The sequence below is a fragment of the Pleurodeles waltl genome, chromosome 1_1, assembly GCF_031143425.1.
Source record: "Pleurodeles waltl isolate 20211129_DDA chromosome 1_1, aPleWal1.hap1.20221129, whole genome shotgun sequence".
NCBI classification, from domain to species: Eukaryota; Metazoa; Chordata; class Amphibia; order Caudata; family Salamandridae; genus Pleurodeles; species Pleurodeles waltl.
Window position 1 is genome coordinate 789747901 of NC_090436.1, and position 15087 is coordinate 789762987.

Sequence of the window (15087 nt, forward strand, 5' to 3'; positions counted from 1 at the left end):
CAGCGCATAACACAGCTTTTGTGCTCTGCCGTGCAGCGAACAGGAAAAGAACCGCGACTAAGTGCATTAAAACTGCATCAGAAGTCACCAGAAACCAAACCATTTCACGTAAATCCCAGAAAAAAAATAATGACAACAGTCGTAAAGAAAGAAATTATTTATCTTGCCCATAACAATTCAAGTATGTTAATGCCCTGACACACTGGGGCCTCTAAAGCTCAATTTACAGTTTAGAAACAAACAAGTTTTCTGCTCAGGTTTGATGCCACCGTTTGGCAGGGTACTTTACTTTGTTTTGATGCAGTGTTATGACTGCAGGGTTTTGCTAGGCTGTGTTTAATTTCATCCAGTGGTTTCCAGTGCTTAATTTGTGCTTGTTGTTTCCGGTGCTGGGCACCGACACTTATTTTTGAGCACCGGCGCTCATTATTCTGCCTCAAGCATTTACAGCGACCAAAAGACACATATGGGAAAGACGGAGGAAGAGAAAAATGAAAAAGCGTCACAAACGTAGAAAGCTGCAAGAGTGAGCTGAAAGGGCAGGGAGTGGCTTTAAATGGATTGAAGAGGCCAGATGGCTTCGGGATTAGCCGCCTCAGTATTCTATGCTCGCCCATTTAATGCAGCAACCGCGTGTTTAAAAGGAGGCCTTTGGGCACCGGCATGTATTGATTTACAAATTAAGCACTGGCTTGGCACCGGCACTTAATTGCCAACACGGAGCTGCAACAGTCTGCTATGTGCAGCTGGTGTCTGTCTAATTTAGAGATGAGCACACGAGTTGATTTTTTAAATTCAATATACATTAAAAGTGACTACTGACGAGCACCCAAGCCATTCTCATAGCGTAGGGCGCCTGCAATAGGCTGAAAAGTCGCACTCGCAGGAGTGTGATTATTGGTAGTTTTGATACTATCATTGGCAGCACTGCCCGGAGCAATGTGTGGTGCAAGTTACAGTGGTCTCTGGTGAGGGCCCAGGCACTTATGGTTCTGATTTTACAAGTTAAGCTGAGGCGAGGCTGCAATGTTTCTCTCTGGCAAACTCTGTGAGTCTCATGAACACAAGCGCTGAGTCACGTAAGCTTTCTGAGCACCAGAGGCGGCACTGCACGAGTACTACTAGACAGACGCAAAAATCAGTAAAAGTTTAGCGAATGCACTTTTCAATTTGGGTCAATTGTATATGAATGTTCCCTAAAGATTCCCATTTTTCGTTTGATGCTTTGGGGCATATCCCCAAAAGCACAGAGGTCTCTGGGTGATATAGGTTCACCAACATAAGACCAAAAGCAGCAAATGCACACACCTTTGCACACTCCTGCTGGTTTTATAAATGTGTGACTGTGGATTTACTCCTGTATTTTCCGTGAAGGTCAACGGTCCTAGAAAGAGCTCACAGTGAGAATCATCTTCATTTCAATCGAAGGCCAAAGGTCAGATTATGAGTTTGGCAAATGGGCTGACCTGTCACGAACATGATAGATATCCAGTCCACCTTATTACAAATGCATTATATCCTCTGATATTTATAATAAGGGAACTGGCTATCTGTGACACTTGCAAGAGAGTAACCCGTCGTCAATTCCAGAGCTGAAGTAGTACTTTTAATTTGCCTGCGGATGAACAATCTTATTGTATTTTCTTTTATGTACATATATATAACTATTTACTCCCGCTTGAAGCCAGTGTGAAATTTTAATTGGCCTACCTAATCCTTAAGGCTGAAAACTCTGGCTTCTCACTTTTTGTAAATAACAAACTCCAAATTACTCGCAGATGGCAGAAAACAAGAGGTAAGAACCATCTAGTGCTTAACTTGTGCTTGCTGTTTCTGGTGCTGAGCTCCGCACTTATTTTTGAGGGCCGGTGCTTATTTTTCTGCCTCAAGCATTTGCTGCGAGCAACAGACATAGGGGAAAGATGGAGAAAGAGAAAAACGAAAAAGCGTCACAAAGGGAGAAAGCAGAAAGCTGCAGAGTGAGCTGAAGGGTCAGGGAGTGGCTTTAAATGGATTGAAGAGGCCGGAGATGGCTTCAGGATTAGCTGTCTGAGTATTCCATGTTCACACATTTAGTTGCAGCAGCCACGTGTTTAAGAGGAGGGCTTTGAGCACGGTACGTTTTTATTTACAACTTAAGCACTGGAACCATCTAATACTGGAAACTCCTAATAACAGAATATAAACCAAAACTTCTAAACTGTCTTTCTTGAACTTCGCTATGAGACTCCATTCCCATGGTACCAAGCTAAAAACGATAAAAAAAAAAATTGAAAACAAAGCTTTACTGACTTTATTACCCTGTTTAAGCTCCTGAGATTACCCTACTCCGTCCTCTATGTTGACTGTAAGGGTGATTGGCCATTTTTTAAAAGTAAAGTGCTCCGTTGCCATCGCTTGGAAAGTCACCGTACACTGGGCATTGAATTAGAAGTGCAAAGGGTTCGCAAATTCAGAGAACAAAATACAGCTATCACCACATTCAGAAAGGTGAGTCAAACACCACGCAAAGGCATCTACAGAACTGTACAGCAGAACTCCACATCCACAGGAGAGGATTGTTACTTTCACACACATCCCTCCTTGCAGAAGGACCAGGACTGTTTTCTCAGTCGGGGCCTGCATCCTTCTGAGCTGGAACGCAGGCACTGTAGGCCGCAGCAGGACTAAGATGAGAAGCCTGGTGCTCTTTGGGCCACGTAGACACCTGCATAGCTCCACTTTGCTTTGCTTGACATTGAAATGCCATGTGTGTGACACTGTGAGAGGGTCATGGGTAGGACACAGCAGTAACATACAAATAAACTCATAAATGCTAGAAATTACCCCACGTCCTAGAAACATTTCTGGTGTCATAACAAACAATATGCAAGTGACTTGTGGCCAGTATGTTAGGCTATTTAAGCTATTCTCCTGAGACGATCTTCGGTACATTCTGACTGCTATGTGTACAATTACCCCCATGAGGTGTAAAAAATATTAAACACAGAGATCCAAACTACAGCATCATTCTGTAGGCACAGGTGATTTGCCACTGAATGCACATCAAATCAAAGGTCAACAAGTCTGTTAAAGACCTGGAAGATTCCCAGTGGGCTTTGGCCACTGAAAGGCTGCTAATGCTTGGAGCTTTAGAGTCACTTATACGCCTTGCTCCATCCCCACGGGCCTTTCGGATACCTGAGCCTGCCCGAGATTCTCCTGATTTCCTTACACGCCGGTCCACCTCAATTACCCCATACCTCTAGTGTTCCAAATAAATCCAATGGTGTCTAACAACACTACCATAAACCTAATTTCAAAAGCGTTTGCAAGAAGTCAGAAAAAGTGTAGAGGAACCCAGATGAACAGTCCCAACCTTTTACTGCTTCAGGTTTAAAAAACACTTTACAAATGTAAGTTTCCAATTTAACAGGTGTTAACCTATCACCAAATGTTTGTTGACCCTATAGCCAATGAATGGGTTTTCTTCGGGTGCATTCAGTTCTTACAGTATTGACCTGAGGTGGTGGATGCCCCTTTGAAATATCCACATTTAGATCATTCCCACACGTTACAACAACCAGGGATAACTGGTTTTCTAGGATGTACCTAAATTATTGGACTCACGTCACCTATGGTGGTAAAGAGGTTCTGACGGTTTTGTGACAGAAATCAGCAAGCCCAATGTTCAAAGCAAGAAGACATCTCTTTAAACATGCCGGGTGGAAGCACACTTGTGACGGGACACCAGCCAATCAACCTCGTAGTCACTAAGGAGTCCCAGGTCAAGAGTGATGCTTCAGTAAGTCTGTAACAAACTGGGTTCTGAGTTAAGTTGGGTGGAAACACCACTCACATGATAAAAAGAATCCTTGTCAAGGTAAACCACAAAAGTCACAAAACAAACCTGTGTTTAACCTTCTGGTAGCTTGGTATGAAAGCAGTTAAGCTTAACTTAGAGGCAAAGGGCCAGATGTAATAACGTTTTGCGACTCGCAAATTGGTTGCAAACCTACTTGTGATCCACAAAGTGGTGTTTTGGTATGTACGAACGCCATTCAGTAGCCACAAATAGCGATGCAACCAATTTGCGATTCATTACCAATAATGACCGTTTTTTGCAACTCGCAAATACTGAATCAGTATTTGTAAGTAACCATAAATTAGAGATTGTCACAAATTGTGACTAGTCGCTAAAATGCCTGTTTTCACATGCAGTTTTACATGATTCCAATCAGGTGGTAACTGTGTGTAAACTATAAAAGGTGGCCCAGAATGCATCAGGCGTTTCCACAGAGGCTGCACTTTATGTGATTGCGATGAGGAGGTGATTCCTCGCTGTCCAGCAGAGGAGGAGGATACAGGAGAGGATTATCACAGTCAGGCTCACCATATTCTAGCAGACAGAGGAGGAAATCTATGAGAAATACAGGCTGAGTAGCGCCGTGATCCTAGATTTGATAGATATGCTAAAACCCCATGTTGAAAGCAGTACCCTATGTAGCAACTCCTTCCCCAGGCATGTGAGGGGTTGTGCTCACTGCACCTTTTGGCCTTGGGTAGCTACCAGGGGGTGACTGCAGCTGCTGGTGGGGTGTCCCAAAGTGCAGAGTCATGTTTCTTTAACTGGTTCCTAGATGTCATGCTCATCCACATGAAAAATTACATATACCTCCCTAGGAATAAAGTGGAAATACACAACACAAAAAAAAAAAAACTTTTATAGGATTGACAATTTCCCCCATGTATTATGGTGTGTAGATGGGACACATGTTCATGTTTGTCCTCTGTCACATATTGAATACCTATTCTGAAACAGGAAAAATACCCATTCCCTCAACATCCATGTGGTATGTGATGCCCATAAGGTCATAACAGATATAGCGGCCAAATACCCAGGGAGTACCCATGATGCACACATCTTCAGGCACAGTGGAATACACCAACGCCTGGAACGTGGGGAGTTTGAAGATGGCTATTTACTAGGCGCTGTAATGCCTTAACACAAAGGACATATGTGTCTAACAACAGGTAGTGCCATGCTCACACTTATATTTGTTTTCCAAGGAGTCAGGGCTTATGCGTTACGACCATGGTTTTTGATCCCAAACCTAGCCCCCGCAGACCACAATCGGAGGCAATACAACATTGCCCATCGCCAAACTACAGCTGTAATCGAACGTACGTTTGGCATGCTCAAATCAAGATTCCGGGGCCTTCACATAAGGGGAGGTTTACTACAGTATGCCCTAGATGTTTCCTGCAAAATTGTGGCTGCCTGTGCCATCCTACACAACATAGCGATCAGGCGCAGGCTACACCTCAATAGGGAGGACAGAGATTCTCAAGATGATGAGCCAGAGCACTACTAGTACAGCCTGGGGACTGGACCACTGCATTGGAGGGGAAACGCCGTTGGGATCACATAGCAACACATTACATTGCGAGGTTAGTTTTGGGTAACACTGCATTCACTGAAATGATGCAAGTAGACACAATGTTTGTAAGTAAAGCAGCTTTTAACATCAAGCTACTCTTTTTGTCATGTAATTTTGAACTAAATGAATTACAAGTGCTAAGTGAAATACAAAATAGTGCTGGTTACATCACCAAACAAATAATAGCCATTTGAAACTGCAAAGCTACAGATAAGTTTGCATTACTGCTTTTGGCAGCTACATCCAACATGCCCTGTCCCTCCTTAGTCTCCAACAGGGGTACGGCTGCTACTGCAGTGCAAGGCACAGGCATCAGTGGCCGGTACACTGCTCACACTAGAATTCTCCTCACTATCCTGAGGGGCATCTCCTGCACCTCTTGCAATCTGTGCCGTCTGTAGCAGTTCAACTGCAGAAGTGATCTGCTCTAGGCCCCTGGATATGTCACCGCTGAAGTGTCCCATTTCAACCTGCAATGTGACAATTCTCCTCGAGAGCCTGGTAGTAGAAGTGGCCAATCTACCTATAGAACAACTTTGTTGGTCCATTGTAGCCACAGAATTGCAATCCCAATGACTTTGATGGGCATGGTCGGGTCTCATTTGCTGGCACAATTCATGAATGGCAGTGGTAAGGCTCACTACATTGGTGTTCAGTGTTGCCAATTGTGTCCCAATATTGTTAAAGCCAACAGACATGTTCTACAGCATGCTCTGCATATTCCTGCTGATTATTTTTAAATGCTTGCTTTGCCAGCATTGACTTTGGACAGAGATGCCTCTAAATTGACAAACACCAGTGCGTTGCCGTCATCTTCAACAGCATTGCTGTATAGCCATTTTAGTGGTGTCTCAGGGCACGTTTTTTTAATACCTAGGTCTGCTGCTTGTGCCCTTTAGCCCAGTTACATTTTATTCTGCTTCATTTTTATTATTTCAGAATAGGCCAAATACGGGGTGTTGTTTTATTTTATTTATCTAGTTGTTCTTTTGCCCAGGAATGCATTGCATTTCTTAGCAAGACATTCTTTTCACTTTGTGCTATCCTCAAGGCTACAGAGAGATAGGGTTGCCGGCACAAGTGGTACACTGCGTCTCCAATGTTCAAAGAAATACACACATCCTTACTGGGGACATTTTCTCAGAACATCAGCTGTTTTATTATAAAAACACTTCTCTGTCCCCTGCAGGTTAGAGGGAGATTCCAGCCAGATGACTACAACCTCATGCTGATTGACTTTGCTACAGCTGCTTGCTGAGACTACCAGTTCCTTGGCCTATGTGGGGATGGTGTCTCTACAGACAACAGGCTTCCTTGTTCAGGTATGGGGGATGATGTCTTCCCAGGGGGGAATCTTGAAGGGTGGATTAGGGCTTATCCTGCTGTGCTCTAACATAGATTAGGTAGGAATCACATATAGTGTGCATAGTGACAGTACGGTGGGACTTTTCCTGTGTTTCAAATTCCTTGTCACCATTTTGCTTCTAGCATGTTTCATCATTCTCATTATTGCACTTCATGACATTCTATCTAAGAGGCAGCTGATTCAATAAATCTTTTTGAACCATTTTCTGCCTCTGTTTGTCTTTGCATATTTGAGACGAAAGTAACTGAGGGAAAAGGATGAGATCTGATCTACCACGATTTTCCTGAGAAGTCATTATGTCATGCGCCCGGTTGCCACAAATCATCCCTGCTCTTAGGTGGAGATGAGGAGCTGTCGGTTTGCCGAAAATGTATTAGGCTGACAGTTGTCACATCGTGTGGGATTGGACTCAGTTTCCCACAATTCAGGTGATGCTGATGCCCAAATCTAGGAGCCTCATTAGGATGAGAGCCCACGCGACAGCATCATGTACCTCACAATGCCTCCTGAGCTCGGGCACTGGAAGACGCTGGTTTTAGCTCACACTTGACTGTGGGATTGGACTTGGTGGCAGAGGGACATTATTTTCCTCCAATGATGCAGTCTCTGGTGACATTAACATAGTGCTACAGTGCGGTGGTGTGGTGCTCTGGTGACTGTCTATAGGGATGAGTTCTTCTGTTGCCACATTGGCATCATCCACTCCCACAACATTGGTGTCCTCACTATGTAGGGGAATTTGGGGACAATGAGATACATTTTATTTACTTTTATGATGCCTGCTCCAATAAAGGTGCATATGATTCCTAAGCTGACTTTTTTTGTCTACATCACCCATAATGCACTGTCATGGTAACATACTTTACATTTGAGAAATAAAGGTCTGATACATGCTGCTGGACCATTTGAATTTGGACATAGCTGTGAAGTCTGAGTTGTGACAAAAGTAAATATTGTACACTTACTTTGTGATGTTCCTGGTGCAGAACTGTTGATGGCTCCAGTGCCCACAACAGCCTCTGACTCCATTGTGGTCTCCACCACGGTCTCAAGTGCAGTGGGTGGTGGTACTATCGGGGGCCGCCTCGAGTTCCCCGTAATTCAGTAAGTCACTGAGCCACCTTTTCTTTTGTCCATGGCTTGAGGTCATACCACCTCTTGTGGATTTCATCAATGGAGTGGTGTGTGACTCCAATGGCATTCATTTTGGCCTGGACCTTCTTCATTTGTGACTCAGGAATTGTCCTGACTCCCTCCCAAACAGGATATCATAGTTCTCATAGCACTCCTCTGTGGTTATCTCCAACTCCTTTTCGCTAAATTTCAACTTTCTTTTTCTCCCTCTAGGTATTTTCTCAGCAGTTAGACTGACCATGCCTGCAGCTTGTCCGCCTTTTGGGTTGTTGGGCCTGTGCTGTGTATGGCAGCTGCACTCCTCCTCCGCTCAGTCTGGTCTCCAGGCAGGTGATGTGAGGCACATCCCGGTTAGAGGTGATTACCCATGACAAGGAAATGTTTTTTCCTATTTTGCGGTGCTGTTAAGAATTTGCGACACGATTCAAAATTTGCGGCGCTATTCACAATTTTAGGTAATTGCTTTTTGTGATTCCACTAACTGCAATGGGACTTGCTACCAAATCGCAATTTGAGGCCTCACATCATACGTACTTGGGGATTTGCAACTTCCTATTTGCAATTTGCATTGATTTGCAAATAGGAACTCACAAATTTTCCCGTTCATACATGTAGCCCAAAGTATTTATGCAGCACTCAAACAGCAACAAAGTGGAGGCCCAACACAAGAAAAATAGGGTAATATTTAATAAATAAAAAGACACCAGAGAGACAAAAATCCATCAGTAGCACCGCAGATATGAGTTTTTAAAGTGTCAGCTGAAAATAGCGCCAAAATGCACAAAGCTCCACTCACGGGTATTTGGTGATGCTGAAGCATTGTAAAGTTGTAAGTTCAGGCTGACAACGATGGAGTGTGGGTTGGTTACAGGATCGTCCTGCTGAAGAGTTACCTTCTTTAGTGCGAGCGAGGAGCTGTCGTTCAGTTTGGCGAAGGCTGCAGAAGGTCGTTTTTGGCACAAGTAGCAGGTCAGGCCTCATGGACGGTCAATGCTTGGGCAAGAAGGGTCGATCGAACCTGGCATTTTTCCATTAGTAGTCGCTGTGGGCTGTCGCTGTCATCACAAAGTGCAAGTCTCACTGGAGCCTCACATTGGTGGTCATTGTAGACAGATGCTGTTGGAGCTTCGCAATGGTGGTCATCACAGACGGTCGTTTCTTGGTGTGCAGAGGTCATTTTGCAGACATGAGGTGCCCAAAACGTATGTATTTGGACCTGGCGTTTAGGAAGCATGTCCAATTGGCACCAGTCAGCTGTACAGTTGCAGGGTGGCCCCTGTAAGCTTGTTCTGTCCTCATAGTTCAAACGGGAGGTAAGTCAACTGACCTTTGGAGTGACTTTTGGGGATTCTGGGTTCAAGGCAAGCAGGTCCAATCTTCATTTTTCAGACAGAAGGGCAGTCCTTCTTCTGAATCTTCCTTTGGTCTAGGAGTGTTCTGATGAGATGTTCTGGAGGTACCACTTCTATACTTGGTGCCAGAGTTTGTGTGGGGGAATTTCCTGACCTGCCCCCAAAACTGGTTCTGGTCAGTTCTTCCCCTTCTCCTGGCTCCAAACTGTCTAAGGTGACAAAGACAAGGGGATGCCTGGTGTCACTTTCCTATGTGTGTGCTGCAGGCCTGGCCCTTTGAAGTGCAATCAAGTCAGGGCACAACTTCTCCACAGGCATCCAATCAGGAAGACCCATTACTCTCATATCTAGGCCTTTTTTGTCCCCATGTCTGGAGAGAATACACGACCCACAACAAAAGAGCCATTCATAGTCCTGTGACCCAGGACATTGGCAGAGAGGCACAGTTGGTTTGGGCAAAAAATGTAAACTTTCTAAAAGTGGCACTTTCAAAATTGTAACTGAAAATCCAACTAAAGGGGAATTTAAATTACAATTAATTTGAGTGGAAACTGCATTTCTCTGCCTGGTCCCAAAACTGAAGCTATCACTTGTTATGTGTAATAGGTTATCCCAGTACTAGTCTATGCAAGAAGTTGTCTTACAGCAGTAAAAAAAGGCTTTAGGAGCTTTTCATTGCCAGGCATATAAAACTCAAACCCACATGTCCTTCTTTTTAAATAGTATGCACTCTGCCCCAGGGGTAATTAGGGCCTACCTCAAGGGTGATTTAAAAAGATTAAAAAGGAGGGGTTAGGCCTGGCCAAAGGCATATTTTGCCAGGTTCAAATGGCAGTTTAAAACGGTGCTACAGGGGCAGGCCTTAGACATGTTTACAGAGCTACTTTAGCGGGTGGCACAATAGGTGCTGCTACCCTAGTAGCATTTAATTTACAGGCCCTGCGTATGTGTAGTATCATTTACTACCGACTGATAAGTAAGTTAAATGTCCTAATTAGGTGGGTAAAATGTATTAATGCCACCAAAAAATGGGGTGAAGCAAAAAAGTCTGGGGGAATCCCACACCAAATATGTCAGGTCTAACACTGGTCTTTTTGCCTCTGCGTTTTGCTGATGCCATTTGTTTGCCTAAACAAATAATGCCAAACTGAACTACAAGTCACTGGATATTAAGTACAGTTAACTAAAAAGCCAGCCATGGCTGAAGGTGTCACGCCAGAAGAGATACATGGCAGCTGTGCTCCCTAACTAGCAGAAGTTATTTCACAGTAAATGAGAGCGATTTCCATCGGATACTGCATGGTAGATGTTTTCTCAGAAATTCATGATTAGATTGCCAAAATGTAGAACGCTATGTTTGCAACCCCTGCGAGGAGCATGGCTCAAAGCATCTGTTCTGTTTTTATCTCATTTTGCAATGTCAGTTATCAGCTCTGAAACTTTAAAAACAATTGCTTTTATAGGCTACCAGCCCCTGAAGTCTAAAGAGGCTGTTATTATGATAACCAATGACATGAGCCCAAAGTGGTGCAAAGGCCTTCTTTCACTCAAAGCCACATCATTTGGCTTAATCTAGACACCAACCTCACCCTCAAGGAACACATCAGCAAAAAAACGAAGATGGGCTGGTGCCACGTCTCTCTACTTACTCTCCCCAGACCACACTGGCCGCAGTAAACATCATCAAGGTTCTGAAAAAATAAAAGCATATCAGCCCCACCCTGATAAGACTCCACTGACTCCCCTCACATGCCCACACCCTTTCAAGGCCAGCTTCATCATATACAAAGCCAACGTGACCAGCACCTGCCTATCTGGCTGATAAGCTCACCACCTCTGGTGGCCCCGGACACAGTAAGAGTTGAGATGTATTGCTAAAAAGAAAACACAAGGCAACAGGCCTTCTCCATGTATGTGCACAGGATATGGAACCTCATCTGTGTATCCCTCAGGACTGCCACAAGCCAGCTTCAATTCAGGAAAGAGCTGAAGACGCATGTCTTTAAAGAACAGCACAAGATGATAAAGTAACATTCCACATCCACTCTCAGAACCCAACTTCCCCTTCAATCACCCACTGTGTTTACCTATGACCCATTACAGTGCCCGGCTGCTATTTGGGTAGGTTTGCGCTTTACAAAAACCACATACATACATACACAAATAGATTCATCAAATCCAAATCACTTCAATGAAAAACACAAGTGGACCAGCAATGTCAATTACTTACAAAGAAGTTCAAGTAGGAACAAATGTTCCAGATCAGGGGACACTCATTATCACACCCACAACAGATGATAGGTAACAGATAATTTACAAACACAGAATGAACCAAAGACTCGTATGAAATTAAAATTAAAAAAAATATTGAAAGAATCATTTGAATAGAGAGCACTGATCCCACAATGAATCATGGCAAATTATCCATTAATGTACCTGCGTCTTATTTTGGGCTGTCTTATTGTAAATAATATCAAAAAGAAAAATAACCCAACCAAGGTTCCAAAACAAACATATGTACAAATGTATCCAAACCTACAGATAACCAAATTCTGTTCTACATTTGATTGACCTCTGGCATTATTCCAAAAACATGTATTTTTTCCATCCAATGCTATTCTCAGGCAAAATTACTTGTCAAACGAAACAATTAACCTTACTGTGATATTTGTAAAATGCTTGAAAATGTAACCATAAAAGAAAAAACTTGTAGTGAAATCAGACTTACTTCACTATCAATCATAAGGCCTTTCTTTATTGTGTCTGTGTTACAGTATTCAAACTGAATAGTAAATTTGTAAAAGATTATTTCATTTTTTATTTTTATTTGAATTCATGCAAATCTTTGGTTCATTTTGTGCTTTTAAATTTCATGTTACCTATCAAGCATGATGGGGAACTGTTGTGTTACAAAATACTTCAACTGACATCTGGAATTATAGTGTCGCATATATCTTAACTGATATATAATTGGTGCTTACCACTGAAATGATATGCCTTTCCTCTTTCCCTCTTGCTGCTTACCTTTTCTTATACTTCTTTCTTAGTTTTTTTCCTTCTCTTCTTTCTTCTCTTTTAGTCCTCTTTACTCAAAAGTAACTCCCACACTTGGATCTAGTACGTTTTGGTTCTTTTTGGTTCCATGATGGCTAATTATTAAGCAGATTATTACTATGAATGGCTCTCAGTCTAATAGACTGTACCATTCAAATTTCTTGTAACGAAATTCTAAACCTGTCTGCTAATGTTTTCTCATGTTTTTTAATTCTTTCGTTCTTTAAGTTTTTGGTCTGCACTAATACATATGTATGTTTGACCCAACAGCCCTGAGGAAGCGCTGTGTCGTGAAAAACGTCTGTTTTGGTATTCTCTGAATTGCTGTGTTCACGATTGACGGTGGCAAAGTGGTACTTCCTTGATCTTTTATGATCGAGAATGGAGACGTTTTTTGTGATCACAATGAAAAAAGTATTTATGAACATTAACAGTTTTTCGAGTGGATTTGTCTTCATTAGTAAAACTGAGTGATTCTCAGATCGTATTGAAATGTATTACATATATATATAATGCCGTCAACACACAGCATTGATAGGATGACAAATATTTGCAAACGATCGTTTGTGGACTAACAAACTTCCTGTTCCTTTATTATCCATATCAATCACTGCCTCTTTTTTTGTTCATACACACTTTTATATTTAACTTGATATCACTGTGTCGTCACCAGAGCACTGAGCATCTTCGTGACGTATAGAAATTGCATTAATGTGTATTCAAATGTATTTCTGAGATAAGTCAGTGGGGATTCTGTTTGTTTTTTGTTTTCTCTTTAAATTGATTCCACCCAGAAATAAATCAAAGTCCTCCTATGTCATTCATAATGATATTACTGTGAGCCATTGTTGTTTCTCAATGTGAGGTGAATGGTGGCAAGGCCTCTGCCACATTTTGCAGCCTCCACAGACCACCCGTCAGCGTCTAAGTGACCCACAAAATGTATTATCTCACTGCCAGGAGTTTACACTCTGGGTGATGATATCACCACCTGCATTAGCTGTCAGTGATTTTGAGGTTTGGAGTCAAAATGCAGGTGTCTGCAAGGCTCACTGGGCCCTATTCACAAATGTATTTTTAACCACATGCATACGTCTAAAGCCAAACACACCATATTTATTCCTTCCAGGAATTTTGGAAAAGATTCCTGGCAGGTGTTACTGCATATACTAATGCATATTTTGTCACCTCGGGTACAAAGAAGTCTGTGCAGCCATGAGCCCCACCTAAAGGGTGAGGTAGTGGGGGGATCCCAGCCTTTTTTTTGCCTTGGACATTTTGCCACACTCTCAAACATGTACATTTGTGGGCATATTCAAACTTTGATCCGACCCTATTCCACCCTAGAAACACTTACAGGGTGGGAAGGGGAACAGATCACCCATTTATTTGGTGTAGGTAGGGGAAAAGGGCTTTTTTTTTTACAGTGGAAAATAAATTTACACAAGGAGATAAAAAGTGTGTTTTGCACAGGTGACTCCATTCCTTCCCCATGGAACTTTATGCTAAGTAGAATTCCTCACTGGGGAACAGAACCCGACTGGAGAAGCCACGTGACTTTCCCAGAAATATGCCTGTCAGCCCCCACCTTCCACAGCTTTCCAAGTGTACTTCTGGGAATGTTTGTGAATAGAAAAAAAATAAAAGTATGTTCAGGAAGAGATGCCAATTTCCGCTATTACTTTGACATTTTTGTGAATAGGGTCTTCTATGAACTGGTTTACATCTCAAAAGTACTAATTAAACATTAAACAGTTTATCTCACTGATTCACTGTATTCATTAAGCAATATTGTTTGCTTTGTTTCTTTGTGACAGGATGCTTTTTAAGTTAAGCCTAATAGTTTGCAACAGACCTACTGTGGGCTTACCAAGAACTTCCAGACGCATTATTTACCATTGGTTTGCTTTATTGCCACTGTCTTTTGCTTGCCTTGTAGTCAACCGCTATCCTTCCCAGCTCGTCCACCTTGTGTTTATCCCTCCCATGGAAGATAGCCACTTTACTATTTCTGAGTGGCTGACTTATAGTGTTCCACTGTTCACTTTTAGGGAACTACTTTTTATTTTGCCTAAACATTCCATGAGAGTGGAGGTGTTTTCCAGCTGTCTCTCTTATGTACTTCTCCCCTCCAAATACCCATCCCGCGTGCTCTATACTGTTGTCTCTCTCGTATTGCAAGCTTTCTCTCCTATGTTGTCCCGCTGCCAAAGTCCCTGCCTCCCCTGCTCTCTGAGGGTCTCTCTCGCTGGGTGTGCTATCCCTCACCCCTGGGTTACTCTCCCACTCCCTGTTGCTTTCACTTTCCTCCATCTTCTATTCTATTGCCCCCTCATGCCTACTTTATTTATGCTTTTTCGGCATGTTCAGGCATCAAATTGCTTCTGTCCACGCCCCCTTAAAAAAAGTACTTAGATGCTACTTGTATTTTTTTTTTTTTTAATTTACAGGTCCATGTCAGACAGGCAAATTAATAAAAAATGGCCCTAGCAGGTGAGAAATGACAGGTGTATTCACACGCAATCATGCATGTATGAATCTACAAAACGAAACAGCAGCTGAAGCACTTTTTTTTTTCCTTCTGGTCATGCTGCACATCATCAGCAAAAACAATGGGCAAAGCCAATAATTTTCAAGGGTGAGACCTAGTGGTTTTGCCAATGCTTTGTTAAATCTCATAGGAAGAAATCAAAATGCAACCGGATTATTGGCTGCTTTGACAGTGCTAGATTTAATGAGGCCGAGACAGTGCTTAATTTGA

At 42.7% G+C, this 15087-nt stretch overlaps 1 protein-coding gene and 1 long non-coding RNA gene across 12 annotated transcripts in view; one reads left to right on the forward strand and one right to left on the reverse strand.

The window, feature by feature from the left end:
- Nucleotides 1-12682, forward strand: part of LOC138287562 (uncharacterized) — a 202480-nt gene extending 189798 nt beyond the window's left edge. The window contains exons 3-5 of the long non-coding RNA XR_011202235.1: nt 6610-6742; nt 8134-8277; nt 12597-12682. This is a non-coding gene — a long non-coding RNA (uncharacterized lncRNA). The remainder of the gene's footprint in view (nt 1-6609; nt 6743-8133; nt 8278-12596) is intronic.
- AOPEP (aminopeptidase O (putative)) overlaps nt 1-15087 on the reverse strand; it is a 1364679-nt gene that overhangs the window by 461639 nt on the left and 887953 nt on the right. The gene's annotated exons all lie outside the window — the stretch shown is intronic.